The sequence below is a fragment of the Neofelis nebulosa genome, chromosome 3, assembly GCF_028018385.1.
Source record: "Neofelis nebulosa isolate mNeoNeb1 chromosome 3, mNeoNeb1.pri, whole genome shotgun sequence".
NCBI classification, from domain to species: domain Eukaryota; kingdom Metazoa; phylum Chordata; class Mammalia; order Carnivora; family Felidae; genus Neofelis; species Neofelis nebulosa.
The window spans coordinates 60,921,603-60,948,809 of record NC_080784.1 but is presented as its reverse complement, the minus strand read 5'-3'; the positions used below and the strand labels follow the sequence as shown (position 1 = coordinate 60,948,809).

Genomic DNA, 27,207 nt, shown 5'->3' with positions numbered 1-27,207 from the left:
TGACACTCAGAACAGAGTAAACTAATGGAAATCTAGAAATTATCCTTTTACTTTAAAAGAGCGTATCACAGGTTACTTTGTACTTTTTAATTTAAATGCTGCACGTTCTGCTTGTACCTGCAAATCTGTAGCACCCCAGTTAAATATGAGTAGCCCTCGGGAACTGGACCCTCCCTTACCCCAAGCTCCAGCCCGGAGGATTCATTCCTTCGGGGCTGCTTCCATTACACCTCCGGCTTCCATTCCTGGCCCCGGGAATGTTGCCCTGGAGTCAGAGTCATTGGACATTTCTTTTCTTTTTAGTCTATAAAGGAAAAACAATCATAAACTGGGGGGAAATCATCCTGACTTGGCAGCCAACATCTCCATTGGCCTGGGGGCGGGGGTGGGGGGAGTTAAATTCTTTCCCATTATCAATTCTTCCTGAAATTTCTGAGAAAGCCTGGTTCATCGCTGGCTGCCCTTGGAAGGGGCACCAGAAAGATGCAAACGAGGAGGGTGGCCAGAAGGAGGGGGCGGGAAGCCTTGGCTAACCTGGGGCTGCTAGCTTCGTTAGGCTCGAGCCACGCCTCCTCTGAGGACTCTTATTTTGAAGGACCATAGACACAAGCCTTTCAGAGATTCACTGAGTCACACAGCGGTGCTGTGCAGCTCCGTATAAAGCGCCGGTACCTGCTGGTGGCCACAGCCCGCTGAGCCGGCAGGACTGGGAGTAAAGGAGCCCCGGGGCCCCAGGCTCTGAGACCCGAGGTAGGCGTGGGGGGAGTTGGCCCCTTGACTGGTAGAAATGTATGAATTAAAAGGAGCGGAGGGTTCGGTGGTCGGCGAGCTAGGGTGGGAGGGCTTTAAAAGTGGACGAGGGGGTGGGCAGCAGGGAGGCAGAGTAACTTCTAAATGCAGACTTTCCACCCGAGGAGGGTCCTTTCACGGAGCCCTCTCCCTCCCCCATGCCTGATCAGAGCAAGAATCACTGAAAACAGTTCCAGATGGGAATTTTGCTTCATCTTAACAGGATCGGGACTGGAGATGCTTTGCTGCCACGGATGATCCCTCCCTCATAAACTTTTCTGGCCCCATCTCTCGCTTATCGTGGCTCCACTCAAACGGGGATCAAACCTGTTGTGGAAGGGCAGAGAAAGCGAGGCTGGCGGAGATTTAAGGGATGAGGGGATGACCTCATTCCCTGGCCGCTGGAGGGGGATGCAGCGGGGGAGAAAGGGTCCATAGGGTCCGTTCATCTGGAGCCATACCAGAGCACTGCGCCCTTGCCCCTCCCCAACCCCATCCTCCTTTCTTTGGGGGAATTCACCTCAGTACCATTCAAAGAAAGTTTGCTTGTCACTTGGGGGCTTTCCCCCCCCCCCCCCCCCCCCCCCCGACCAGGGTGCGGTGGCTGGAAGGCAGTAGGCAGGTCTTGCGAGGCTTGCTGGTGGAGAGGGGGTCTGCAGCTCCGCCCCTGCAGTTCCCGGTGGGAGCTGCTTTGTTAGCTGCGCTGGGCGGGCGCGGGCCCCTGGACGTGGCTGCACAGTTAGCGGCGTGCAGCGGCGGCCACGGCGGGGCCAACGAGAAAGGGTTCTGTGAACGGTCAAGCTGGCCCACTCTGGTATGCTGTGTGTTCAGAAATCTGCAGAGCTGGGAGCTGGCCTCCGGAGGAAACGGACCCCACCCTGGGTCTGGGGGCTTCTTCCCTGTTTGCCTTATTTAACATTCGGGGAGGTTCTGTCTGGAATGGTGAGTGGTTCTGACTCCAGAATGGGAGAGTTTGGCCACTTGAGCCCTGAGTCAGGCTAGCGAGTTTTGCACTTGCTGGGGACTGAAGGGGGCGCACAGGCATCTTTCCACCCTGCTGAGCTGGGTCTTGCTCCAGTGGCAGGCCTGGACCAGCCTAGCCCAGTTGCTGGTCTGCAGGCCAAACACCAGGAGGGTATGCATTCTTCAGACCCGGGAGTCTCTAGAGCCCCGTGCTAGCTGGATCTACGTTTTGATTTGTAGTCACAGAGAACTAGTATGAGAAAGGCAGAAATGAACGGACCCGATTTTTGGAGGCATGAATTGAAAAACTAACCATCACACCCACTCCCTCACCTCCCCCATCCTCCAGGCTCAGCCTTGGTCTTAACCAACTTTGGAAACTGCCAAGTTTTGTCTTTCAGGACACCTTCTTAGTTGTGCTATGAGGCTCCTGTCAGAACTGCATCAACAACAGCCACTAAGGAAAAATTGTCCCACTAATTGTCCAGGCATTTTGGTTTGGTTTGCTTCTGGAGCTCACAGTACATTAGCTTTTTTTACTATATTTTCACGTCCTCAAGGAAAGGGGATATTATTTGCAAGATCTGGCAGACTTCGATTTCGTGATAAGTGAATTTTTCCTCCTAGTCTGTATACATTGATTGATACGGGCAACAGTATGAAGTATACGCATCCGTATGCCTTAGAGTGAGTGCCTTCTTGTACTTTGAACAATAAATGTATGCTAAATAGGCAAGAGTTATATAACCAGCAGGTATTTCAACTAATTCCTGAGCTTTATTTTTTATTTATTTTATATAAAATAAGATTTATTTGATACTTATCTTTTTTTGTCTTTAGAATGAGGGTTGCCCAGTGCCCATGCCACATCCATTAATCAGAAACTAGGCAAGTACAGCAGATAACAAACGTGCCAGCATTCTAACCATCTCTTCAGCTGTGTGAAAACTTGATCCGAGTGAAGAGCATGGGTAGATGGTTAAGAAAGTAACATAGCTTTCTTTTGGGGGACTGTTGGAATCCATGAGTCCTAATTTGACAGCTCGTGTAATAAAGTAGCTCACCTGCTTTGAATAGTGTAATGACTGCATGTCCAGTCTGTCGCAAGTGAGGACATTGACTAAGTAAACAATAGAGAAATGTCCTGTGTGGAGTAGCCCTGGTATGCTTCAGTATGTCTTTGTGTGCTTTAGTTGACTTTTAAGACTTTCTAAGATTAACAGAATGAAATTTGAATGCCACTCACCACATTGCCCTGTGGTTGATCTCAAATACCGTACAATATTGTCATCTCTGTAGAAGGGCTGTAGTATTTGTCCTACTTGGAGAATAGTTGCTTCTTTCTACCCCCAAAATATTATTTTCCCTAGACTGTAGTAATTCTTCTACTCTACTATATTTGAAACAACTATGTATTACTGAAATTTCCTGGAAATTGTCAAGGAGTCTGCACTGCTCAAGGTGGTAAGGATATTATTTCAAGAGGAAGTTATTAATCTGTTCAACAGTTGTTTGATTTTTACTCCCACTTTCCACATCTTTTTTCACAATCATTGAGAACTGTAAAAATATGTATTAACCACCATCTTCCCTTCGGTGTATGTTTCAACATAAACAATTTCATATCAAAAGGTATTGTACTTTTTCAACATTTCTTTCAGAAGATCCAGATAAACATTGGGTAATCAAAGTTCACTATGCTTCTAAAATTGCCTATTGTTCAGTATCTTGCAAAATAATTCTCTTCAAGGAGATTGGGGTGGGGGGAGGACCGACACTAAATATAAGCTTTAAAAATTAAAGTTATGTTAAAAGAGCACTCAACTCTTTTTTGAAAGTTAAATATATTGGTTCATCCTAATAATTAAACACATCAAATATATTGGTTCATCCTAATAATATTCTTTTGAGACACAGAACAAGAAGTGAAACTCTACCAGACTTTAAAGACAGGTGTAGGGAACATAAGAGTTTTGTTCAGGATCATACAAAGATAACACTGAGGCACTTAATTCTGCCTAGTTCTGTGTCCCAGGTTTCTGGCTCTAGAAAATCCCTGTGAGGCTGCACTAATTCAAGAGCTGTTTTAAAAAGGATTTTGTCAAAGGATAAAGAATTAGCTGAGAAAGGTTTCATCCAAGGAGATTTTATGAATAACATGCAGTAGCCCATTCTTGTGGGGAAGGTCTGGAGATATGGTGGAAGTAAGGAAAGCCTGAGGTGTCCAGGAAGGAGAAACGCCATTCTGACACCAGGGCGTTTACAGCTTTCTGCCCAACTCCACTAACTACTAATGGCACAGACTTCTTCCTGAGCAGTAAGTCTTCGCTGTCTTACGGTTATGTGCTTTAGGGTTAACCGTAATATGTAACATATGCCATTCCAGTTAGGCGAGCTCCCTTACTTGTATATTTTGGATAACGACTGCAAGGACAGAAACCGAAAATGTGGGATGGTTGGTTAAAGTCTGTTCCCGGTCTCCCACTCAATGAGCATTGGCCCAACTGCCAAAGCTTCACCACTCTGGGAAGCTAAGATGGTGATTTTCACAGTTTGGCATGGACTTTTGGAAGGCATAAAGGCTTATTTGATGGAAAAGATTTCCTCCTGAGGGAGAAGCTGCCATTTGCAGACAAGGTGTGTCAGCCAGAAGAAATGAGCAAATAACCATTTTCTGGTTTCTATTGGCAAAATGTTGCATTTTTTTTCTCTATGTAAGTGTTAAAAATAGATTCATAGGAAGACACACAAAACCAAGTAAAAAGAATAGACACTGAAGTTTCACCAAGGGGAAGGAAGAGAACTAACTTTTGTTAAATAGCTATCACTAACCAGGCTCTGCCGGATGCGTCAGGTTCTTTGTTTGTTTGTTTACTTATTTATTTTGAGGGAGAGAGAGTTTGCAAGCAGAAGAGGGGCAGAGAGAGAGAGAGAGAGAGAGAGAATCCCAAGCAGGCACCTCACTGTCAGCACAAAGTTGGATGTATGAACTCATGAATTACAAATTCATGACCTGAGCTGGAATCAAGAGTCAGACACTCAACCAACTGAGCCACCTAAGCTCCCCATGTTATGTTCTTTTACCACACGCAGTTCTCACAAAATTCTCTGAGCTAGACCCAACACTTTTGCTGGTATTATAGAACTAGGATCAGGTACCCCATCCAAATAGAAATGAAGTTCCACTCGACTACCATCCATAAGACTCTTCAACTTGATCCTCCTTTTCATGACATTTGTGATATCTTTGTGAAATTGCCAACCCTACTGAAAATTAGCAACCCTCTCCTTTCAGATGGGTTAGATTCTGAATGTGGATTTGTAAATTAGTTGCTGAGAATTCTGAACATACTTTTTTATTGAAATTATGTCCCACTTTGTGGTTAGGTTCCCAGGACAGCCCAGAAATCATAGCTGAAATATTCTGCTTTATTAATAGTACCATAGAACTGAGCCACTATATATAACATGGGTTTTGTGGGAACATGCACTCAAAGCTCCAACTTGATTTTTTTTCCCAAGGTTTTTAATCCTAGCAACAATGGCTGAAAGGACCCCACCTTCTCTTTTTCCATTTAAACCCTAAAGGGAAAATAAAGGTACAGAGAAGTACATTTCCTTTCATACTCCCCTTGTGCTAACAAGAGACCCCACCCTGGAATTGCAGAGCCACGGGAAGAGAGGGTCCCAGCAATAGCTGTCTTTGTAACAGCAGAGGGGGAAGAGAAGAATGGGAAAAGGGCCCAGGCAGTAGGGCAGAAGTGAGGCCCATTTGTCAGCTATGGGACCTATTTTGGATGGCCAGTCAATGCGAGGTGCCTACTGGTTATTTCCTTACTGAACATAATTTTTACCATAGAACCTCAGTCTAGACATTAGTACTACTGAGTTGTATTTCATTATTTTTATTTTTATTTATTTTAAATTTTCTTTTTTTAAAAAATGTTTTTATTTATCTTTGAGGGAGACAGAGAAAGAGAGCAAGCAGGAGAGGGGCTAGAGAGAGAGGGAGACACAGAATCCAAAGCAGGCTCCAGGCTCCGAGCTGTCAGCACAGAACTCCATGCGGGGCTCCAACTCATGAACCGTGAGATCATGACCTGAGCCGATGTCGGACGCTTAACTCACTGAGCTACCCAGGCGCCGCATATGCTCATTATTTTTAAAGTCAGGATTAGGTTTTGAATGGAGTCTTTAATAATAGGAGGAAAACATATTCATAGACCTTTTATTTTTCTTCTTGATGCCAGTCCACCAAATTCCCAAACAAGTACCTGTTTGGGACTAGGTAAACTTAGCGTAACCTTGAATGCTAATGTATAATTATTATATTGTAAGTAACCATATAATAAGAACCATTTGTTGGGCACTTCACACCAGAAAATGTGCTAAAATGTTTAACACACTTTGTCGTTTAATCCTTAACACAATCCCACAATCCCATGGTACTGTCAGCACCACCATCTTAAAAATGACAACAGGGAGATTTCAAGAGGGCAATTTGCCTGGAGTCACATGGATCAGAAACGGCAGGGCTGGAGCCTCATTAATTTGAAGATCCTTGAGCAAGTGCCCTGCGAACTGGCTGGACTCTGGGAATAAAGCAGTGGACACATCTGCAAAAACGCCTGCCCTTGTGAAGCTTCTATTCCAGTGGTGGGATGGGAGACAAACCATAAGCAAACTAAACACCCAGTGCTTCTGGTGGAGTTATGTGTTATGGGGGGGAAATGAAGCCAGGGAGGAGGACAAGGAATGCCAGGTGGGGGTTGCAGCTTGATGAGACAAATATAGCAGAAGAGTGGCTCAAAGTCCACAAGATGAGTCCAGGAGTGCTGACACAATTGTTTCTCGCAGCAAGCCATCTTATTTTTTAACACCAAATGTTTGAGTGAGTGCCACCTTCATCAGTCACTGAATACTCCAGCAAGCGACTGGGGAGGGATCCAAGAACAAAGGATGAAGGGCTTGACATCGTCTGTCCAAAGGCCAGAGGGATCTGGTGCACAAGCAGAGCGCTTGGGCTTTGCAAACGACACAGAGGTGGCCCCATAGTCGCCCTGGGAAGAAGGCAGTCAGCGGGCCAGAGGCAAAAGTGGACGGAAGAGACAGGGGGAGCTCTTGGCAGTTCTCTACTGCGTGTTTCTGTTTTTCTCAGTGAACTAGAAAGCATGGTCATCAGTTGAGGGCAGGGGGAAAAGAGCATTTGAGGGAGTTTTGAGGACAGAGGAAGGTGTGAAACAGACACTTGGGAGAGGAGAAGCCTGAGTCTGGCTGGAGAAATGTACACACAGGGTCTGCCTAAGGTCAAATTCTGACTCGGCATCCACAATATACTGTACCTCAGAATTCTGAATTCCGTAGTCATGAGAAGGACTGTCTTACTGTTTTTTTCTTTACACATCACTTCAGTGGAACAGAGCCCTACACTTAGTATATGTGTGGTTTGTGTTGTTGATTGGCTGCTGTAATAACCTACCTGTGCACTTGTCCAGAAATGTCCTTTTTTAAAAAATGTCCTATCCTAATCACATTAATCTCATTCCACTCTGAAATGCTCGGATACATACACTTCCTAAAACAGCACTGGTATACCAATTTATTCTATTCCTGATTATTTCACTGAGTTAATTTCTTTTTTTAAATTTTTTTTAATGGTTGTATTCATTTTTCAAAGACAGAGAGATACAGAGCGCTAATGGCAGAGGGGCAGAGAGAGAGAGAGAGACACAGAATCAGAAGCAGGCTCCAGGCTCTGAGCTGTCAGCACAGAGCCCGACACGGGGCTTGAACTCACGAGCTATGAGATCGTGACCTGAGCCGAAGTTGGATGCTTAGCAGACTGAGCCACCCAGGCGCCCCTCACTGAGTTAATTGCATCTCTCTAACGTTAAGACTGAGTTTTTTAGACTCTGAAAGAGCTCTTAATGGTATGCTTTTTTTTTTTTTTTTTGTATTACCTTGCAGTGGCTACATAAATCAAACCTCATCTTTACCATATTATGCCTTTGTTGAGTGCAATAAAGATGCCTTCTACTTTTGTATCACTGCTGGGTGGTTAGCACACTGCAGGGACACAATATAGGTAGTCAGCCGGGAAACAGGAAAACCAATTGCAATGGTTAGAATAATGCAGGAAATAGATATTGGTGGTCTCAGCTAAATTAGTGGTAAAGGAAGTGATTGGAGTAGTTGGGTCCAGGCAAAGTTAAAAGATACAATTGACTGCACTTGTTTGGTATTGATGGCATGCAAAAGGTAAGGGAGTGTGGGATGCATCAAGGATTCCTCCCAGGGTCCTGCCAGATGGTAGCTGGATAGGGCCAAGAGGGACAAGAGGTGGGACAGCTCTGAAGGAGGGACAAATTTGGTTTTGAACCTACCAAGTGGAGGTATCCAGCAGGCAATTAGATGCCTAGATCTGACGTTCTGGGAGATCAAAGTGGGGACAGTGAGTTGGCAGTTATCTCCATAGGTGGTAATTAAAGCCTTGGGGGAAGATGGCTGCCCCAAAAAGAGAGTGAAAAGAGAAAATCTGACTCAGTCTTTGGGGGGGGGGGGGGGGAGTGAAGATCCTGTCATTTGACTAAGCTGTCATCTGCAACATCTGCCCAGTAACAGAATATTGAAGTTAAGCATATCCCAGTGTAAACCCACAAATGAACTAATTCAAAACTGGAGTTGGAAGAATTTGTAGTTTTTCTTGATCAAGTCTCATTTCCTACTTGTGTTCATAACCATAAATGGATGCATTTATATGGAAGGTGATAGGTGGATTAAAAAAAATCTATTTTAGGCACTTATTAACAGAGTGAATCCACACGTGCTCCATACTTTTCCTACACCTCACGTCACTGTGCTGTGTAACAGAGTGTTGGAGCACATACTGTTCACATCAGCAACTACAGATCCATCCCGGCAAGTGACCGGAGATACCCAGGGACAGTAGATAAGGAGCTGGACCGTGCCTCTCCAAGGGGAAGCTTGTATTTGCAAGAGACAATGGTACATAAGAACTTGCGAATCTCCTTGAAAGGCAGAAAAATCATGTAGGGATAAGACGGCAGTTGTCCAAGTGCAGGCTATTCCTTGGCCCATCTTCACAACCAGCAAGAGTTGTCAGTTTGCAACACACAGAATTCTACTGTTTACTGTCAGTGCATCTGCTTTTCCAGAACTCTTCAAGGTGGTGGTGGATGGTCAGGTAAACCACCAGGTACGTGAAGCTGTCAGACCTTTTCTGTACTCAAGTTGGCTTCCTTGCTTCAGGAGACAAATAAGTGATAAAATCTGGCAGTGCACTCGAGGAAGTTACTTGGAATTATTTTATATTTAGAGATTTAGATCCCGGCCCATCACAAGCATACCAAGGTTGAGACTTATGAAATCCATTTCTTTTGATAAGGGCCAAGTTCTCATTCCTGTAAAAAAATACCAGGGCTTTTGCTGCATCCAAGTAGGGTTGGTGGGTCGGGCAGCTGTCCTTCCCTCCGCCCTACAGATTAAAAAGTATAAAGTGTGTAATTGGTTGACTCTGAAGGTGCAGTTATCGTAGGAACTTGCACCTCCTGACTCCCAACTCTGTTTTTCTTTCCAGCACACCAAGCATCCTGAGATGCAAGGTGATATTACCACCTGAAAGTGTGCACTCTGGGCAACTACAGAATTTTCTGAAAGCTTAAGCACAGATGGCAAATCTGGCAAAGTCCATTTAAGAACGCTGATTACAAGTTCAGGAGGAAAGGTTTTCAGGGTAAATGCTAAATGCTTCAGATCCTAAAGAGCAGTTTACCCTGGAAAAGAATCCCAACGGAAGAATCCGGTTGGGTTACCGAGGGAACCACACAATGACACTTTCTGCAACTTGGCCACCTGCCCTGGCCGGCAGCTGAGGGGAAAGTGTCACAGTGGTGTCGAGTGGACGGCTCAGCCATGGAGTGGCAGTCCCTGTGTACCAGGTGCTCTGGCTGCTCCGCGTCTGTCCCCGCTGTGTACCTATAATGTCGGGAGCTCCCAGGCAGGCACCAGGTGACTTCTACAGCTTGGCTTCGAGCTTGACCTGCCTGGTGTTTATTGTCTTTCTGACCATATCATTTTGATTTTGTCTACTCATTAAGCCAAATGCAAATCTGATAATGAAAGAGAAGGCTTATCAGATTGGACTTTTAAATAGTGGCTCCGGTTGCTTCATTTTACTGTAATGTTCTACTTACATCTATAATCAGGTCGCCTTTCAGAATGACATTGATAATGAATGATTTCACAGCCTGTGTGGTACGATAATTACTGGGTCACTGTGTTTGAAGTAAGCAAAATAAATTATGTAGCATTCACAGAGTAATACAGTACATTGTTAAATTTACTCATTTGAAGAATTAGCAAAGAATATGAGGAAGACTGATTATCTTGAGACAAAGTTTGGTGATATGGTTGGCTCTGCTCTGAAACGTGGGTGTAATTTTCTCTTTCACGTGATGGCTTTAATGGATTCTCTTCTGACTTTGAGCTAATCAGCTCATCCTTTCATTGCTGCTTTTGGTCTGGCTTCAAATACCGTATCCCTTCTGCAGTTTTCATTTAAAAAAAAATCGCTTTTGTTGGCGAGAGGCATTCAGCTAAAATTATGAATCAGAAAAATAGGGCATTCTAGCTCTCGGCAGTCAGATTAAAGGTTAAAGTATTATGAAACCACAGGATCTGACTGAACCTGTGGGTCATATCCTGGCAAGGTTGATGTACACCTGGTGTTCTCCTTGACCACCCAGAAATCTGCATCGTGGTGTAGTTGTCTTAAGTTGTCTGCATCTTGGTGTAGTGAGGCTCAGAAATGTGTCAGTGACTCACAGGCCTGTTGCTTTCATGCTGCCTCCTTTTATTTTCTGAACTAGCTGAGGAAATGGCAGTCATCCCGTCTGTCTTCTGATGTGCTGGGGGTTCTCACTCAAGCTGTTCACAGCCAGCCGTCTTTTCCCAGGCAACCCATGTTGTCCCTGGGTCTCTGCCGGCCTCTCATTAAACCAACGACTAGAGGAGGTGAGCTTCAGTATCCTTAGCTTTACTCTCCCGGTGCCATGTAAGGAGAGAAACAAAAGGGCATTCCCATCCAACTCAGCCTCTTTCCTCTTCATTTTCTTTCCATGATCTCTTGGAGGGCATGATTAAAACATTTAAGAAGTTGATGACTTGATGGGTTGTGATTCCCTAGTCTTGGAGAAGTAGAAAGCTGTATCTCAGACATCAGTAAATGACACATTGTTGTTTACATTATAAGCCTGAGCGTGATCAGTAAAACTGTATTAGATGTAAAAGCTTCACAGAGATCCCAGGTGCCAGTTACGCCCCCCCCCCCCCGCAAAAAATGATAGAGATGTTGAAACAAATGTGTGATTGTGTAGATATCATAGTAGTCAAAGACCAGGGAAGTATATAATGTCATATGACCTCACTCTAGCTTCTGTGGCTTTGCCAGGAAGGGATTCTAAAGGCAGTAAGGTTTACCATCAGTAGGCCATGTAGCATAAATAAAAGATTTCCTTACAAACGTTTTAGAATTTTGTATGCTAATTTATATTTCAGGACATAATACCCTTTGGGTATACTGTAATTTGGGAAACGGAGGATAATTAATGAGTTGGAGCAACCCCTGAGCTAGGGTAACAGAAAGTTTAGCTTGCAAAAACCATAGGTTCCATCTGGTCAGTTTATCTTCTGTTTAGCTCAAGTCAGAGGAAATTTACATAGTTTAAAAAGAGCATTTATAGTTTACATTTGATTTTCAGCGATCCCAGTTCCTAGACCTCAGGATAAACAGACTGCATATAGTACTTATGTACTGTGTGAGTTATGTTGACATAAGGCTGCAGCCATAGCCCATTATTCTAGGTAATAATTATACTATAATCAGAAAGTCTTCCCATTGTACAGTGGTTTTGAACTGTACGTTAGGAAATGCTTTTGCTGTTTTAATAGTCAAGTAGGTTCATCACATGAATTAGAGATCTTCCATATTAGGCTTTTGGAGACACAGCCATCCTGGGGAACACATGAGGTCTTTGAGAAAAATGGAGACTAACTGAATGCAGAGGCAAGCAGAGTAAAGAATTCAGTCAAATGATGTCATCCCAGAGAAGCAAGCCCATGCCCGAAAAACTGGCAGCAGCTTACCCATACCAGGCCACCTGAGACATTTCCTGGGCTGGAAACAATGTTACGGAAATGGAACTTCCCTGCCAAATTTACCACACCTTGCCCAAGCATGGGTACCTCTCCTATTGCCTCAAGAATAATCACAGCTTTACAGCACATCTACCAAGAACTTCCGTGAAAGTGAAGAAGGAATCAGTCATGCTTGTAATTTAGCAGACTAGAGGACAGTGTAGATGTGCTTCCCCTGCCCATTAAAAGTGAGGCTTTTAGAGGTAGCTGGGTGGCTCAGTCGGTTGAGCATCCAACTCTTGATTTCAGCTCAGGTCACAATCCCAGGGTCATGGGATTGAGCCCCACCTCGGGCTCTGTGCTGAGCATGGAGCCTGCTTAAGGTTCTCTCTCTCCCTCTCTCTCCCTCTCCCTCTTCCTCCCGCTCTCCCTCTCCTTCAGCCCCTACCCCCCAGTCTCTCTAAAACATAAATAAAAATAAATAAAAATAAAAATGAGGGTTTTACAGTGTGCATTTACTGTGAACTATTATCCATGAGAAAGTAATGTATCTGGCTGTGAGAATCAAATAGCTTTGTCTTTTGTTTGGTTTCAGACCACAATTACCTCCAGAAAACAATGACTACATTACCATTAAAAATTAATAATCATGACCGTGCCTGGAAGTAAAGGTTGCTTTTTTTTTTTTTTTTAATGTTTATTTATTTATTTTGTGTCTGTGTGAGAGAGCCCGAGCAGGGGAGGGGCAGAGAGAGAGGGAGACAGAGAATCCCAAGCAGTCTCCACACTGTCAGCACAGAGCCCAGTGTGGAGCTCCAGCTCACGAACCATGATATCATGACCTGAGGCGAAACCAAGAGTTGGGCGCTTAACGGACTGAGCCACCCAGGTGCCCAAGATTGCTTTTGACTGGTCTTTCTCTCTACCCAAATCCACATGAATAGCTTTATTCATTCATTCAATAAATATTTAATGGTACTGTTAATTTTCAAAGTGTTTTTTATATACATTCTATATTCTTACAACAATCCTGTGAAATCCTTTTTATCCTTTAAAAATGTCACATATATATATATGAATATATATGTGAAAATTCATATATATATGTGACATTTTTAAAGGATAAAATACACACAGACACATATACATACATACATACATACACACACCTCTGTTTTAGAGGAGGAAAAAACGAACCTTGAGAAGGGGAAGTATTTCCCAGAGTGGTCAGGTAGCATAGAGCTCACTCACTCAGCTTCTCTCACCGTGTCCTAGACTCCACTCACAACCACATGCCCTCGATGTACAAGACTGTGTGACTGCTGTGGTATTCTTTAACCCATTGAATTCTATTTTTATCTAAGATTTATTAGAATATATGAGGTAAAAAAAAGTTGTGCCACAGGGACTTAAACTAAAACATCCTACAGCAAATTTTCCCTGCCAACTTCCTAATAAATGAAGGGTGAGTTCCAAACACTAAAAAGTTACCATTGGAGTATGACATGCTTTAAAATCTTTCCATATGCTTTTTAAAAAGCTAGCAAATAAATCCGGTATTATTCATTTACTCAGCAAACACTTACTCAATGTGTCCTACACTCAGCAGGTCCCCGAATGAGTAAGGAAACGTTGGCCAGTCTCTCTCTTAGATTGGGGGAGAGACGAGCCCGCAGCAGAATGCATTGGTGAGGACTATGCATTGAAGCGGTTAAGGGGATGCAAAGCCCTCAAAGGAAAGGGTGCGTGTTCGGCCCCAGAAGTACCAGGGGAAGCTTCAGGAGACAGCTGAGACCTGACCGCAGACCAGTCTGAAAGAAGTTGAAGCTGGGTGGAAAAGGCAGCTTGGCTCCACACCCAAAAACTCAGAGGTGGAGAGAAGGTTATGTGCCTGGAGGGTGGCGGGCACTTGTATGGCTGGAGAGGATCCCACATGGACAGAGCTGGGGAAGGCTGCACCAGAGAGAGACGGGCCCTGCCTGTCACACTGAAGTGTCATGGAAAGTATGCAAATCACTTTTTCTGTGAAGGGATACAGGATACAGGATACAGATTGGTCAAAATACATCCTATATGTCTATATAATGTGAGAAATCTTTCCAGATACTTTATAAAAGTATTTATTTTAGTATTTTAGGGCCTGTTTATCACTTCTTACTAACCCCTTTATTCTTCTTTCAGTAACATTATCTGATTTTGATTACCCATAAGACAGGTGGTTATGAGTTTAAGAGACTCCAAAATCATAACTTTCTTAAGAAAGATTATATAAAGAATTCGACAAATGTTGGTGGGAACTGGAGCCATGGTTTTAAATATTAACGTGATGTATTCTTCCAAAGGACTTGAGAGTCCTTTTCAGAGTGATTTGTGAAAAACTCTCAGAGGTACCACAAATTTAAATTAAAGTAGTCTGAATGAGTGAAGCTTCCTCTTCCTGTAGTTGGAGATAGCAAATAGTTGTTCCAGGATCGTTGTTCTTCCTCCTCTCGCTTCTTTCCCTTTCTGGTGGGCCCTTTGGCCAGTTCATTACTAAATTATCTGCTCTAACCTGAATTCAACTACTAATGCTATGACTTCACTCTTAAAACACCCCATGAACCAGGTATAGCACAACTGGTGAAAAAGCCTCTAGTTTGACAACACATCCTGATTAGATCTCTTCTTCAAACAGTACTTCCTGCAACCTCCCTCCTTCCCTTCTCCAACAAAATTCACTCTTTTATCACGAATGTGCAGATATTAACTTATACATTTGGTGCAATTTTACACCTCTACACGCTTTACCACTTTCATTCTTAGATATAAGATCCAGAACAGGAAAATACATTGGAAGTGCTCTGTGGATCCACTATATGCAGTCATGGTGAAGATTCAAGTTCATACGTCATTTGTTTTCTCATGTTTTCTTTTATAACTTGAATAACTGAGAGCTAAATTTTTCTATTTGATATGTGTAATGTAAGTGGCTGTAAGTACCTGGTGATCATCTTAAACTTAAGGCCTTAAATAACAAACAAGGCATCAGTATCCATATTAGTAGTATCTGATCAACAAAGAGTTTCCTTTATAAGAGGGAGAAAGAAAGAAGAGGCGCCTGGGTGGCTCAGCTGGTTAAGTGTCCAACTCTTGACTTCAGCTCATGTCATGATCTCACAGTTCATGAGTTCGAGTACCGCGTTGGGCTCACAGTGCTGACAGCATGGAACCTGCCTGGGATTCTTTGTCTCCCTCTCTCTCTGCCTCTCCCCTGCGCGCGCTCTCTCTCTCTCTCTCTCAAAATTAAATAAATAAGCATTTTTAAAAAAAGAGGGAGAAAGAGGTACAATTATTTTGTAGTTGTCTTATGTGAATTTTAAGTACTGGTCCTGTAGGGAGAGCGGGTCTGGGGCATAAGAGATAACCTTAGGGAGCAATCATGTGGAATTTGTAGCTTGCTCTTTGCAGGTGGCCTGTATGTCATGGTAGTGAAACTGCAACAGAAAGAAGATTTATTACAGTAATTAAAGTGACTGGTTGTCATTCAGACTCCTATAAGGCACAGTCTACCCTGAGTAAGCTAATGGTCTGTTCATTGCAAGTCTGTGCCAATTAAAGACTATTCTGAAAAGAAGAGATTCTGAAAATGTGGTCCCCATACCAACAAGATCAGCATCACCTAGAAAACTGTTAGCAATTTAAATTCTTGGGCCCCATCCCAGATCTACTGAATCAGGAACTCTGAGGATGGGGCCCAGCAATCTGGTTTCTCAACCTTTCTAGATAATTCTGATGCCTACAAACGTTTGGGAACCAGTCCTGTAAAGGAGTATGTTGTTCCTTAAATAAGTAAGATTTGAAAATGATGATCTACCAAATGCCAGGACGTCCATTTCTTACCCAAAGCAGTACCTTCATTTTTGGCTGGCCGTATTACCGCGAAAAAATGTCAATTTGGCAATTAAGACCAAAGCCAAACAAAGTTTTAATGCTTGCTAATGAAGAAAAAGCCTGAAATTAGTGGACTAGCTAAAAGCAGACTGGCTTTCAGAGCTGCCCCATCTTCCATCCTGGTTTTAAAAGCTTCTTAATTAACTTGAAAGTTCAGTTGGAAAAAGATCATCTATTCTTTCCTCCTTTTTCAGATAAAGATACAGTCGTAAGATCTTTTTGAGGGCAATTTGGCTGTAATCATTGAAATGTAAAATTCACATACCCTTTGACCTGACAATTTCTAGAAATTTTTCCCACAGAAAACTCAAAACAAATATGCAAGTTGTGCAAGGATCTTCATTGTTAACACTATTTGTACTAATGAGTCCTTGAGGAGAACACGTCCGTCGTTAATAAAGAATGGCATATCTGTACTATGGAATGCCGTGAGGCCATTGAAAATCGTGAAGTGCATCTGTGTGTGCTGACGTGGATGGATAGCCATGATACGTTGTTGAAAGATAAAAGATCCCTGAGGGAAAATGCAGACACACGATCCAATGTTTGTGGACAAACAAAAATCCAAACTATAAACATAAATGTGTTATATGTATTTATATTTGCATAGTTGTGGAAGGAGAGCTTTAAAGTATTAACAGTGGTTTTCCCTGGTGGGTGGTGATGGGGAAGAATTTTCACTTTTACTTTATGATTCAAGTAGTTTCACTTTCTTATACTTGAATTTCCCGCAATGAGTATGTATTCCTTTGGGGACAATAATTAGGAAGAAACTAAGTCCTCAGAATATTAAGAGAGAGCTAATTAGCAGTGAACAAACTCTGGCACCCTGATCTCCTACTTCCCGATAGGTGTTGCTTGGCATTATTTTTCACTTCCCCATAACGGAGTTACTCAGAATTTTAGAGCAAGAATGTAGCCTAATCTACTAATTATACTTGTAGGAGACTGAGCCTAGTGGGGCTGAGTGATGGAGAGGGGTCTCCTCAGATTGTGGCTGAGGGAGGAAGCAAGTAGAGGCCCTTCCCAACCCCCTGGAGACATGAAGATGAATCAAAGTAAAGGGAGGCTTCATGCTTGAAATTCATGGTCACTCTTGAATATGAGCCTCCCGCTTTGTCTCCTTTTAGGGCCTATCCTTGATGGGTTCCAAGACTAATAACGAAAGCCAGAAATTTGTGTAATTTAAAGATTGAATGTACTTATTATCTTGGTGGGTGGTGACTGGAAGCCAGGGCTACTGAGCAAGAACCAGTATTCATTAACTGCCTTTCAACCTGGCAAGTATACCATATAGAACGACCTGACTTGGAACTCCTCTCTTCTCCCACTGCGTCTCCCTCTCATCTTAAATGAAGGCTTCTCATATCATTACAGATGATAAAATAATTTGAAGAAAATGTAAGCAAACTCAGTATAGGAAAGAGACAGTTCTGAAAGCAAAAACTCCAGGTAGTTGTCAAACTTAGAATTAAGCTCATCGGAGTTCTGCGTTCTGGTGGAATTCAAACCCTCAATATGGAATATACTTTCGTTCTGTACCTTTAGTAGTAGAAAGGAAAGGCTTAGATTCACAAAATGTGTTTTGTGCTGAATAATTGTCCTGAATCATAGTCTTTAGCAAAGGAATGAAAAGATTCTACTCTGTGACTATATTTCATTTTTGAACTTCATCAATGTCAAACCCTCTTGGAACTCTTATTTCTGGAAGAAAGAAATAATTTCAAGATATTCTCCACCGTGATTTGTAATTTTATTAATTTCTTGAAGTTTATTTCTTTAAAGTTTATTTATTTTGAGAGAGAGTGAGGGAGTAGCAGAGAAGAGGGGGAGAGAGAGAATCCCAAGCAGGCTCTGCACTGCAACACAGAGCCTGACAAGGAGCTCGAATTCATGAACCCTGAGATCATGACCTGAGGTGAAGCCAAGAGTCAGACGTTTAACTGACTGAGCCACCCAGGCACCCTTGTAATATGATTAACCTCTGAGGTCACTGCAGACACAAATGAACTTCCCCTTAAAATGTAACAGAAGAGTACTTTGCACTCAGTAGAGAGGGGATAGGTTATTTTGCAACTGTTCCCGTAGGGTGTAAGAAGTTTTTTTTTTTCCCTTAAATCAGAGTATACAACTCAGTCCTCAGCATGAGAGCCACTTAACATCTGAACGTAAATGAGTCCAGTGTATTACAACATTCTCTTTTCATTCTCGGCCGCGGCCCAACCCCTGTTATAGTATTCTTGAATATATTCACGTTCCGACCGGGCACGGCAGTAAACTTTCGTCGTTATCTTTCCTTAGCAACTGATAGCGTCAGAGGAAGAGATAAGCCGCCCCTGGAGAACTGAGCCGTAATGGGTTCCAGACCTGGACATGCCCTCTGCGCAAGCATTTCTTTTGAAACTCGGGGTTACGTTAAGTGTTTGGGAGGTTTTGTTTGCTGCTCAAGCAGCTAGATCAGATTTGCTTCATTGTGGAAACTGCAGCCAGAGACGAGGTATACATTTTTAAGGTGATCTCTCATGCTCCGGCGCACTTAGCTGTGGAAAGGAAAAGGAGGAAGGAGGAGACAGTATGTTTTGACATGTGACAGTTTCTGTAGCAACGCTGAATTCATGGCCAGGGCTGCAGAGAACCTGATGTCTGCTCGTAAAAGTCTGAATTGAATTCCTGCTAGATTCTGAGATCTTAGAAGAGATTTCAGTACAAACCAAACTTTACATTTCATCAGTGTTGAAGGAAAGGAAAAGGAAACTAAAATTCTGTGGAAGCCAGGTTTGGCGTTACTTTTACATTCAGGACTTCATTTAAACTTCCTAAGAATAAACTTTAAAATAGGCTTTAAGTTAAGAATAAAACTGAAACTTTATAAGAAAGCTCAGTGGTAGTATCATCCCCGTTCTTGAAGAAGAGAACACTGAAGCGTGGAGAGGTTAAGTAGCTGGCAGTGGTGAGGTTCAGAGCACACGTGGCTTACCGATCACACCGCACGTGGTAAGAGAAGCACGGAGAACCAAGCCTCGGGTTCCATTCCCTCCTCTCATGCCCACACCCGCCCTCCCCCCGCCCCCCGCCCCCGCCACTAAAAGAGAGATCCTGGGGCATATTTATTCTCTGTTATTATGTACACATATGAATGAATTTGCTAAAACTTGGTGTCCTAAAATATAGTGAATAAACTCCTGACCAGTTGTTCAATGTATTTAATTCTAAAAAGCAATCGATTCCTTTAATCCTCCCTCAGAGTTGAGGCATACTAAGAAATGAGGATCTGATGACAAGCAGAAGTTGTGTCTGGCCACAGAGCCAGGAAACTTAATTTTCCTAGCTCCCGAGGTATCCGTGTTTGCTGGAACCTGAGTGTGAGTGGTAGCTTGTGAGGCCTGCGGGCCTTTCTGCCTCCCGAGAGAGAGGCCTTCCTGCTGTCACCTGGCTCCTGGAAGGAACAGATGCTCTCCCTCCCCACCCCTTCCAAAAATTCAGAGGATAAGAGGAAAACCTTTCCCTGACCATAAAATGGCTTATTTTTAATGTATCTAGACCTTCAGTGTTAAACTTCCTTATAAAAGTCCTTTAAAAGATGACAGTTCCTCACATTCCGAAGCTGTTCAAAAAGCCTGGAAAATCCAGTCCACCACTGGGGAAAGTCCATCTCTTTGTCACTTATATGGTCTCTAATGGTATGATTTCTAAATCTGTCATCTGTAATATGCTCTCCTGGATCTAGATCAGAAGAAGACAGGTGTCGTACAAAATGTGCACTTTTAACTTATGCTTAGCACGAATGTCCCCAGATGTGATCGCAGGACCTGGCATACCGTGGGTGGGCAAGACGCATGCACAGCAAGAGTGAGTGTGGCCCGGACACTGAGAGAGGGCAGGTTAGCGGGGCGGCCATGTGCCAGGCCAGCCGTGTAATGCACCATTGCCTATGCTGGGTCTCTTTCATTGCTTTGTCTCCATCGTTACAGCCTCTCTTCCCTTCCTCCTGCATGTTCCAAGCCTGCCAATCGCACCAGCATGGATTCTCTACTTTGGATACTGCTGACCTTTCTCTATCTCCAAAATACGTCTTTCCCTCATACCCCCATAAATTAGAAGTAAACCTGCATTTTCTGTAAAATAGGAGAAAGTAGCCACCCAAAACTGTTTGTTACATTAACAGGACAATTGTGCAGTTTTGGGAATTGAATTGAAATTCAATGGATTTTCTTGTTTTCCTCTGAACCCATTTCTATTGAAAGACTTATACCTTAGCATTTTAATAAGTAATTTATCGGAAGCCATTAATGCTGGGTGTTAAAAACAAACAAACAAAACTATGACTCCTTTGTGCCCATCGGATAAACGCACGTGTGACACTAATGGAAACCTAAATGCTAGCCCTTTCTAGAAAACTAATCAATGTTGAGCCCTTCCACCACCTTTCATGTCTTCCGGAAACGTGCTGTGGTCTCCTGGAAAACTGGAAAATGGGGGTAGCGAGTTGCTGGTAAGAGCAGAGAAAGGGAGTGTAATGAGCAAGGTCTTGCAAAGCTTACACCAGCTTTATGGCTACAATCTAGCTTTTGCTGACATTGAAGTTGATTTGGAAATCACCTGCCCTCCTGAGTGAGATACTTAGAAGCTGCCTGGCAAGGCTGGTGAAGTGCCAGGAGCAGAACAGACAGAGCCCCAGTACCTGACTGGGAATGCCAAAGGTATTTACATCAGACATACAGTGCTGCACACGTTTAAAGCTAAATAAATTGTGTAGTGAAGAAATACAGACTATACCCAGCGATGTGATTACACTGCTTTTATTTTTTTTAATTTTATTTTTCATTTTTTAAAATTTACATCCAAATTAGTTAGCGTATAGTGCAACAATGATTTCAGGAGTAGATTCCTTAGTGCCCCTTACCCATTTAGTCCATCCCCCCTCCCACAACCCCTCCAGTAACCCTCAGTTTGTTCTCCATATTTATGAGTCTCTTCTGTTTTGTCCCCCTCCCTGTTTCTATATTATTTTTGTTTCCCTTCCCTTATGTTCATCTGTTTTGTCTCTTGAAGTCCTCATATGAGTGAAGTCATATGATATTTGTCTTTCTCTGACTAATTTCACTTAGCGTAATACCCTCCAGTTCGATCCACGTAGTTGCAAATGGCAAGATTTCATTCTTTTTGATTGCTGAGTAATACTCCATTGTGTATGTATGTATATATATGGAAATGTATATATGTATATATACACACACGCACAGTGTATATATACACAAATGTATACACACACACACCCCACATTTTCTTTATCCATTCATCCATTAGTGGACATTTGGGCTCTTTCCATACTTTGGCTATTGTTGATAGTGCTGCTATAAACATGGGGGTTCACGTGTCCCTTCTAAACAGCACACCTGTATCCTTTGGATAAATACCCAGTGGTGCAGTTGCTGGGTCATAGGGTAGTTCTATTTTTAGTTTTTTGAGGAACCTCCATACTCCATGTTTTCCAGAGTGGCTGCACCAGCTTGCATTCCCATGATTACACTGCTTTTTTTTTTTTTTTAATTTTTTTTTTTTTAGCGTTTATTTATTTTTGAGACAAAGAGAGACACAGCATGAATGGGGGAGGGTCAGAGAGAGAGGGAGACACAGAATCGGAAACAGGCTCCAGGCTCTGAGCAGTCAGCACAGAGCCCGACATGGGGCTCGAGCTCACGGACCGTGAGATCATGACCTGAGCCAAAGCTGGAGGCTTAATCGACTGAGCCACCAGGCGCCCCATGATTACACTGCTTTAATGCAGCCGAACACCATTTTAGTCCATGCCATGCTTGCTGGCTTCCTGTAGCTTCAGTGAAGGCAAGCTCCACGTCTGTTTTTTGTTCATTATTAGATTCTCAGCACTGAGCCTAGTGCCAGCATGTGGTAAAGCTCATGGGTAAGAAGACACAATGAAAAAATAAAAGGCCATCCCCAAAATTAATAGTAGGTACAAGAAGCTTATAGTTGCTCTTTAAGCTGGAGTTTTTTGTTATTTTCCAGGGGGCATTAAATTTTGCCCTGATAATTGGATTTACTGTGTTTTGTGGACTATTAGGTGAATTAAGTGGCCAGGATTTCTTCTGATTTCCTCTGGTGCTTTCTGGGTTTGGATATTATATACCATATTTGGAATAGGTATGACTCAATGATAACAGTCCTGAAAGTAGGACTTTGAACTAGAATTGCCTTTTCTTCTGCCTCATTTGTTTTTGATGATACTAATTGTTCATTCACTGGTAATCTCTGCAAAAAATGTCAGGTTTACGTTCTGGAATTAGTAAAGGCAGTTTTCATAATTCTCGTCTTTTGAGAGAAAACAGAAAAGACCACAGTGTTCTGTGGAGGGAGAAGAGTGACAACCAGCCAATTAATAGAAAAATGAGAGCTGATGTAGGGGCACCTGGGGGAACCTAATATGTGAGCATCTCATGTAGTAACTTTAGCTTTTATGCAGCATAATTTCTAGCTTTTCCCATGTATATACAGAGAACGTTTTTTATTAGAAATGTTGCCCTTCAGACACCTGGGGGCTCAGTCCATTAGTGTCCGGCTCTTGACTTTGGCTCAGGTCATGATCTCATGGTTTGTGAGTTCGAGCCCCCCACTTGGGATTCTCTCTTCCTCTCTCTGCCCCTCACCTGCTTGTGTGCTCTGTTTCTCTCTCAAACTAAATAAATAAACTTAAAAAAAATGTTGGCCTCGAAAGTCTGGTACAGGTTATTTTACAGATCACCACAATGAAGTCCAGAGACGACCACACTGGGAGAAGTCCACACCAATTCCCAGGTGTTTTGTAGACCAGCTGTCATTTCTTTGTGTTAGCCTCTGGCCTCCCAGTTCTCATTTTACTGAAGCGGGAAGAGGCCTTGAGGGTCTGGGCAGGTGGAACCATCAGACTAGATAAAAGATGTGCAGAGTATGCTCATGTGGCAAATGCTGTGAAAAACGTGCCCAGGTCTCTGAGGACAGGAGGCTGAAGCACTTGATAAAGTTTGGAGGCCTGAAGAAGGGGCCTTTCCCCAGGGACTGATATTGGAACTGACGTCCAAAGGGTGAATGGGGGACGGGACAGGCATTAAGGCAGGAGGATTGGCACCTTGAAGGGTAAGGCTGAAACTCTGAGAATGGGGGCAGTGACAAGAGGCTAGAGCCAGGCGAGCAGGCCCGGTGGCCCGTTTAGAGAATTCAAAATTTATCCCAAGAGCAAGCAGAACTGCTGGGGTCCCGGTAAGTGAGAGAGTCACAAGACTAGATGTGCAACTGGAAAAGAAATCTCTGGGCTGCGTGATGAGAACACTGCAGGGGAGACGTTAGGAGAGAGAAATGCAGGACTTGGTGGTGATGTAGATATGGTCGGTGAGGGGCACCTGGATGGTTCAGTCAGCTCAGGTCATGATCTCACAGTCCGTGGGTTCCAGCCCACGTCAGGCTCTGTGCTGACAGCTCAGAGCCCGGAGCCTGCCTCGGATTCCGTGCGTCTGTCTCTCTGTCTCTGCCCCTCCCCCACTCTTGCTCTGTCTCCCTGTCTCTCAAAAACGAATAAATGTTAAAAAAAAAAAATTTAGCTATGGTAGGTGAGAGACAGGGCTGACTCCTGGGGTTCTTCTGACTTGTGAAACTGGCTCAGTGATGGTACCATTTACTCAGGAGGAGTAAACCATTTAACAACAGCCAACAGAGCTCACCTCTTTGCCAAGTGCTGGTCTCACTTTATCTTCGCACTAGCCTTCTTACATAGGTCCTATTATGCCATCCCGTGGATGAGAAAACTGAGGTACAGAAAGATTAAGTTGTCTGAGATCATGCAGCTAGCGGGAACTAGAGAGAAAACACATGCATATGAGAGAGAGAGAGAGAGGAAGCATACATATAAAAGAGGACAGTGCCGGGGCGCCTGGGTGGCGCAGTCGGTTAAGCGTCCGACTTCAGCCAGGTCACGATCTCGCGGTCCGTGAGTTTGAGCCCCGCGTCAGGCTCTGGGCTGATGGCTCGGAGCCTGGAGCCTGTTTCCTATTCTGTGTCTCCCTCTCTCTCTGCCCCTCCCCCGTTCATGCTCTGTCTCTCTCTGTCCCAAAAATAAATTAAAAACATTTAAAAAAAAAAAAAAAAATTTAAAAAAAAAAAAAAAAAAAGAGGACAGTGCCTGGCGTTTATTAAGTATTCAGTAAATATTAGAGATCACCTCCTCTTCCTGTCCATTGATTCTTGGATTCATTCATGGACTGTGTGCCAAGTTTTAGAAAATACACTGGGGAATATAATAGATGGGGACCCTGCCCTCAGGGAGATTGCAGCCCGGTAGAGGAAACAGACCATAAATAAACCAACTGTTATCTTGCTTGGGCAGGTTGGTAGGATGGTCCAGGACCCTTAGACTGAAAAGTTAGAATTCTAGCTCTTGCATAAATCTTGGATGGACATACAGGGGAAAAAATACGCATTTTGACTAGGCAAAAAAAATGTTTCCCAGATGTTCTCTCGAGGTTCCACAGGCAACCCCAGCGAGTTAGGTCAGAAATAGGCATGGTGCCAGTTGTATAGGTGGGGCGGCCGAAGCTCCAAGAAGAGACCGCAACACGACAGTGTCAGGGTCTAAAGCAACACGGGTTTCTGCATCCTGGCCGCTCCCGCTGGACCTCAAGAACAGCTGCCTTTGGGCACGAGGTGGAAGGAAATGGCCCAAGTCGGACTGCCTCTGAACAGGTCAAATCACAGCTCCCCACTCTCAACTATATATAGTAAAGAACTTACATAAGAGTGCTATTAAAACAAGACGACAGAGAGGAAAAGAGAATGCCAGCTGAATTTTTTCCACTAAAGCTCATATTTAACAGATGTGTTTTCTCTGTTTCTGCAATGACAGTGTACCGGGGGACAGTTCCCTAGGTCAGGAGGGAAACAGTTCACTTACTTGTGGAGCTGCAGTTGGGTCCGTCTGTACTGAGCACAGACTGGATCCGTGGTAAATACGATGATACTGTTGCCCTTTTTACTTAATGTTGCTCGTCTTCCCCAGCTCCCAGATCCCCTGATGTCTGTGGCCAAGGGGCTGTGTGGAAGAATGAAAACATGGCTGAAATGATTTAAACTCAACCTTACAATATATTTGGGATATAATGTTGAAAAGGAATGTTCTCAATTCAGTAAAATGGACTAACATATTACTGTTAGGTCTCTTTCCAGATAAATGCTTTAAGTTGCTATTAGCGATTTCATTTTATAAAGGCATTCTTAACCCATCTAATCTCTTACTCTCTAGTGCCTGCTGATGCACAGATTATGTTAAATTTATACATTAGTTTATGTCTACATTATGTGACCTTGACATTATATAATATTAGTGGGAGGACTACAAGTTCCATTTTTCCCAGGACTCTCAATTTGCCTGTTGGCTGAGAGTCCAGGGTCCACATTTGGACCCTAAATTACATGGTCATCCTGAATATTAATTACGAACAGTTATTGAAGGTTGGGTCAAGCTTTGCTCTAAACACTTCATATGTAATAAGGAATTTCGTCTTCACAGCCTCAGAGGGAAGGGCTATTACAATCCCCATTTAGGGATGACGAAATAGGCTCAGAAAGATTAAGTGATCAAGGACACTCAGCCACTAATTTAAACACAGGTGATTTAACTCGGGCGTCTACACTCCTGAGAAGTACACCATTACCTTTAATTCCAAAGTCAGTAAGAAGTGTGTAGATAAAACTCCCAGGTGATGGTAGCACCTGTTAGACTAGAAAGCTCTTTGAGTTCTTAAATGGAATTGGTTTCCCAATTTGCCAGTGCTGAGTCCTTTATGGAGACAGCGAGGACCGTCCACAGTCCAGTTTCGGTTTTACTGAGCACAGAAGACTCAGGTGAACTTGTTTTTCTTTCCTTTGAAAAAATAAAACTTAAAAAAGTTCTGGAGGAGGCTAGATTTAGAAGTATAAACTCAGAAGTATTAGAACCGTCCTCCCTCATTTTCCAGGCTGGCCTTCCTTCTCTCTCTACACCCTTCTCTGGAAGCCTTTCCTTACCTTCCACATTTTCGTGATCTTGTGGTAAATCTGATTTTGTTAGTGAACCAAAGTGAAAATGAACAGTAACTGAGAGGTTTGTTATTTACTACCTGCTGAAGGCTATAAAAGAAGGCCTCATGTTCACATTAGCACGTTACTCTCACGATCCATTGCATCTCAGGGTTGTTCATTTATAAATTAATTATGTTACAGTATCATATTAGCTTTGTCAGCACCCGGGCACCATTGTGGACTTTAGATTTAAACCTTTTTTTTTTTTTCCTACTCTCTCTCATTTCTCATAAAAATAGTCCTTATATCAAGATGAAAGAAAGGTCAAATACCAGCTAGAATCAGCACACTGATGAATAATCCTGTTTATATTCATGGAAAGGTAATTGTTTCAGGGAAGGGTTTGCTCTGATTGATATTTACTTTACCCATGTTCATCAACCTTACCTTTCATACCAAGAAGTCTAGATCAGTTGACATGGTTTCTGTTTTTGCAAACAAGTTTATTATGTAACACATCAAAATTCAATTCCTTTTCAGTTTTATTGAGATATAATTGACATAGAACAGTGTGTTAGTTGAAGGTATACAACATAGTGAATTGACCTATATACTCCTGCAAAATAGTCCCCACACTAAGTTTAGTTAACATCCATCACCTCAAAAACTTACACCTTCTTTTCTTGTGCTGACAACTTTTAAGATCTACTCTCTTAGTGCCTTTCAAATATGCAATACAGTACTGTTCACTATAGTCCCTGTGCTGTACATGGTATCCTTAGAATTTACTGATAACTGAAAGTTTGCACATTTTGACCTCCTTTACCCATCTCCCACTCCCTCCTTTAGCAACCACCCATCTGCTCTCTGTTTGTACAAGTTCAGTTTTTTTAGATTCCACATGTAAATGAGATCATACAGTTTTTGTCTTTTCTGTCTGGCTTATCTCACCTGGCACAATGCCCACGAGGTCCATCCGTGTTGTCACAAATAACAGCCTTTCCTTTTTTTGTGGCTGAATAATATTCTGTCGTCCATAATACATATAACTAACTATATTTTCTTTACCATTCATCCATTGATGGACACTTAGGTTGTTCCCATGTCCTGGCTGTTGTCAGTAACGCTGCAGTGAACATGAGGGTGTTTGTTTGAGATAGCGATTTATTTGTTTGAGATAAATGCCCAGAAGTGAAATTGCTGGATCATATGATAATTCTGTTTTTAATTTTTTGAGGAAGCTCCATACTGTTTTCCATTGCATTGTTTGGCTACGCCAGTTTACGTTCCTACCAAGAGTGCGCCAGGGCTCTCTTTTCTCTACCT

General features: G+C 43.0%; 1 protein-coding gene and 1 long non-coding RNA gene across 5 annotated transcripts in view; both read left to right on the top strand.

Annotated features, from left to right (window-relative positions):
* PALLD (palladin, cytoskeletal associated protein) overlaps window positions 1-27,207 on the top strand; it is a 408,233-nt gene that overhangs the window by 318,186 nt on the left and 62,840 nt on the right. The gene's annotated exons all lie outside the window — the stretch shown is intronic.
* On the top strand, window positions 430-12,892 carry LOC131506879 (uncharacterized). The gene is made up of 2 exons (XR_009259206.1): window positions 430-750; window positions 11,764-12,892. It is a non-coding gene; the product is annotated as an uncharacterized LOC131506879 (long non-coding RNA).